The sequence below is a fragment of the Saccopteryx bilineata genome, chromosome 1, assembly GCF_036850765.1.
Source record: "Saccopteryx bilineata isolate mSacBil1 chromosome 1, mSacBil1_pri_phased_curated, whole genome shotgun sequence".
In the NCBI taxonomy this organism is placed as follows: domain Eukaryota; kingdom Metazoa; phylum Chordata; class Mammalia; order Chiroptera; family Emballonuridae; genus Saccopteryx; species Saccopteryx bilineata.
Window position 1 is genome coordinate 123,327,773 of NC_089490.1, and position 4,793 is coordinate 123,332,565.

Below are 4,793 nucleotides of genomic sequence, written 5' to 3' on the forward strand. Positions count from 1 at the left end.
TGTTAGATTAGCTATTATCAACAAGACGGGTAATAGCAAATGTTGGAGAGGCTGTGGAGAAAAAGGAACCCTCATTCACTGTTGGTGGGACTGTAAAGTAGTACAACCATTATGGAGGAAAGTATGGTGGTTCCTCAAAAAACTGCAAATAGAACTACCTTATGACCCAGCAATCCCTCTACTGGGTATACACCCCCAAAACCTCAGAAACATTGATACGTGAAGACACATGTAGCCCCATGTTCATTGCAGCACTGTTCACAGTGGCCAAGACATGGAAACAACCAAAAAGCCCTTCAATAGAAGACTGGATAAAGAAGATGTGGCACATATACACTATGGAATACTACTCAGCCATAAGAAATGATGACATCAGATCATTTACAGCAAAATGGTGGGATCTTGATAACATTATAAGGAGTGAAATAAGCAAATCAGAAAAAAACAAGAACTACATGATTCCATACATTGGTGGAACATAAAAATGAGACTAAGAGACATGGACAAGAGTGTGGTGGTTACCAAGGGTGGGGGGGGAGGGAGGACATGGGAGGGAGGAAGGGAGAGAGTTAGGGGGAGGGGGAGGTGCACAGAGAACTAGATAGAGGGTGACGGAGGACAATCTGACTTTGGGCGAGGGGTTTGCAACATAATTTGATGACAAAATAACCTAGACATGTTTTCTTTGAATATATGTACCCTGATTTATTAATGTCATCCCATTACCATTAATAAAAATTTATTAAAAAAAAAAAAAAAAAGAGGTAAATTAGGTCCATAATTTTCTAGATTGACTCACCATCCAGGCTTATCCAGGACTGGGGTTTTTCATGAATGTAGGATTTTCAGACATCAACTGCCCCTGGGATGTTCGGTCACTGTAGTCTTTTTCAAGGGTTGACTGAGACATAGTAGAGTCAGAATTGTGCCAGAAGTTAGTGGGACCCTGGAACAGAATAAAAACAAACTGTATGTTTTTCTGTTTGACCATATATTCCTCAGTGTAATACATATGACTCAGCATAAGTACACTCCTCTCCTCCATTTAATCAGTCAACAATTAAAGTGAATGAAAATTAAACTAGATTTTTCCACTATTTTTCTTTGAGAATCTGCTTATGCACAGTGTAGTTGGAAAAATGCATATGTGACTTATAAGTGAGCTAAGTCATAAGTGTTATCTTTAAGGTACAGTAGGTGGACATATTTTGCTTTTTTTCCAAATTAATCATGTTAATATATGCTAACAGCTGCTTCCCTCAATATACTACAGACTCCTTGACAACAGTACATATGCATACCTTCTACACCTATAGGTCTGCAGTATTTACAACAGTGCTGTATAAGTGTCTCCCTATAAACATTGATCAAATAAATTAATATGACATTAAAAGTATGCTCCCACAGCACATTGTAATAGCATCATCAATTAAGTATTTCTATTAAGAGAGAGGTTGAGATCTAAAAAATGTTCAGATCAAGATGTCTAGTAATATATCAACCTCTATTTTAACTTTTGAAGAAGTGCCTGTTTCCAAAATGGCTATAATATTTTACCTTTCTGCCATCACTATAAATTTTTCACATCTTACAATACTTGTTATTGACTATAATGTTTATTTTAACCATTTTACTGGAAACAGAGCTATCATATGCAGGGTAATTTTAGTTTGTATTTTCCTGATGGCTAATAATGATGAGCATATTTTCATGTCTTTATTGGCCATTTGTAGTATTTTTTTTTGCAGAAATTTCTATTCAGATTCCTTGCCCATTTTAATATTGAATTGTCTTTTTATTGCCAAATTGTAAAGGTTCTTTATATTTTCTAAAACAAATTGCTTACCAAATATATGATTTGCAATTTTTTTATTTTGTAGGTTGTTTTTACTTTAAAAAAATTTTTTTTATTCATTTTTAGAGAGGAGAGAGAGAGGGAGAGAGAGAGGGAGAGAGAGACAGAGAGAAAAAAGGGGGGAGGAGCTGGAAGCATCAACTCCCATATGTGCCTTGACCAGGCAAGCCCAGGGTTTCAAACCGGTGACCTGAGTATTTCCAGGTCGACGCTTTATCCACTGCACCACCACAGGTCAGGCTGTTTTTACTTTTTTGATGGAGTCTTTTGATGCATAATACTTTTTTTTATTCTAATGACACTTATGTTATTTTTTATTTTGTCACTTGTCTGACATCATGTCTAATAAACCATTGAATAATCTAAGGTCACAAAGATTTAGTCCTCAAGTTTTTATCCAAGACTTTTATAGTTTTAAATCTAATTAGATCTCTGATCTATTTTGAAGTATTTTTGTACATGGTGTGAGGAAGGTGATCCAACTGCATTCTTTTGCATTTAGCTATCAAGCTGTTCCAACACCCTTTGTTGGTAAGATTTTTCCATTTAATTGTCTTAGCACCATTCTTGAAATTCAAATACCTTAAGTGTAAGAATTAACACCTATTTTTTTTTAAATTCTTTTTTTCTCTTTGATTTATTTTGTTTATTATCTACTTTCTGGCCTCCTAGTTACCTAGTGCTATGTTCTAATCATTCCAGTCTGTTGTTAAATACTTTCATTATTTTAATTTCAATATTATAGTATTCAGATCTAGATTTACCATTGGATAAATTGTGTGTACTAAATCTGATTAAATTCTCTACTCCTTTCATCTACTTTTTTCATATTTCTTCTCCTTTTTGAATAGATATATTAATCATAGTTATTTTAATTTTTATATAATTTTAATAACAACTATTTGCTTTCTGTTTTTTCTTGTTCATTGTTCTATTATCATTTTTCTCTTTATATATATATTATTTTTTTTATTCAATTTTAGATTGTGCATAAAAGAAATAGAAATTCTACATAATATTTTTTTTTCCTAGAGACATATCCTCCTCTTCCTTTTTAAAGGGATAGGTGAGGGACTGATGACCTCAATCAGCGATTTATCTGGGCAGGACTGCAAAAATAGTAACTAAATCTACCTAGCCCCACCATCCTGGCCCCAGGGCTGCCTGCCCAGCGGACTGCTAGTGAGGCACAGAGGTGATGCCCTGTTCAATGATGTGGATGGTCATGCACTGTAAGGGCCCGTTTTCTTGTTACTCAGCGGAGTGGCGGAGACTGGATGACGTGGTCCAGAAAAGCACATCACTTCTTGGTGAATTTTTGGATGAAGCCATTAAATTAACTGCTTGTCATCATAAGCAGAAGTAAGCGTGACAGCAATTTTTATAGTTGTGATTGGACATTCTACATTCACAGTCCTGAATAAGATTTTTAAAACCTATAGGCTCAGGATCTCAAGGAATAATAGTATGTACAACTTATGATGCCATTCTTGAAATAAATGTTGCAATCAAGAAACTAAACCGGCCATTTCACAATCAAACTCCTGCTAAGAGGGCTTACAGAGAGATAGTTTTTATGAAATGTGTTAACCATAAAAATATAATTGGCCTTTTGAATATTTTCAAACCACAGAAATCCCTAGAACAATGTCAAGATGTTTACATAGTCATGGAGCTTATGGATGCAAATCTTTGCCAAGTGATTCAGATGGAACTAGATCATGAATAAATGTCTTACCTTCTCTATCAGAATCTCTGTGGAAGCAAGTACCTTCACTGTTCTGGAATCATACATCGGGACTTAAAGCCCAGTAATAGTAGTAAAATCAGATTGTGCTTTGAAGATCCTTGACTTTGGACTGGCCAGGACCGCAGGAACTAGTTTTGTGATGACCTCATATAATGATGCATTTACTGCAGCGCATCAGAAGTCATCCTAGGGATGGGCTACAAGGAAAGGGTCGACATTTGATCAGTTGGATGCATCATGAGAGAAATGATCAAAGGTCGTGTTTTGTTCTCAGGTATTGATCATATTGATCAGTGGAATAAAGTTATTGAACAGCTTGGAACACCATTTCCTGAATTCATGAAGAAATTAAAACCATCAGTAAGAACATGCGTTGAAAACAGACCTAAATATGCTGGATATATAGCTTTGAGAAACTCTTCCCTGATGTACTTTTCCGTGCCAACTCAGAACACAGCAAACTGAAAGCCAGTCGGGCAATGGATTTGTTATCTAAAATGCTGGTAATTGATACATCTAAAAGCATCTCTGCAAAGCTCTCAAGCATTCGTATTTGATATCAACATCTGGTATAATCCTTCCGAAGCAGAAGCTCCACCACCAACAGATACATGACAAGCAGTTAGATGAAAAGAACACACAATAGACGAGTGTAAAGAGTTGATATACAAGGAAGTTATGGACTTGGAGGAGAGAACCAAGAATGGAGTTATACGAGGCAGCCCTCTCCTGTAGCACAGGTGCAGCCGTGATCAGTGGCTCTCAGCATCCATCCCCATCGTCGTCTGACAATGATGTGTCTTCAGTTTCAACAAATCCCACTTTGGCCTCGGATATAGGCAGCATTCTGGAAGCATCAGCTGTACCTCTGGGTTGCTGTAGATGACTACTGGAGGGGAGGAAGGAGTCATTTAGTCATTGGTAGAACTACAGTCGTCCCTAGCCACATCGCAGTTCACTTTTCGCAGTCTCACTGTATCGTGAATTTTAAAATTATATATGTCTAATTTTGTATCATGGATCTTTCACTATACAGTGGCCCCTTGTCTATTGCTGGGGTTAGGTTCCAGAACTCCCCAGGCAATAGGTGAAAATCCGCAAAGTAGCAACCTTATATTTATTTCATTTTTTAAGTCTTAAATATTAAGACTTAATATTTTTTAAGTCATTTTTTAAGTCATTTTATTT

General features: G+C 36.3%; 1 pseudogene; it reads left to right on the forward strand.

Annotated features, from left to right (window-relative positions):
- Window positions 1–3,446: 3,446 nt before the first annotated feature.
- LOC136320081 (mitogen-activated protein kinase 8 pseudogene) lies at window positions 3,447–4,491 on the forward strand (annotated as a pseudogene).
- The last annotated feature ends 302 nt before the right edge of the window (window positions 4,492–4,793 follow it).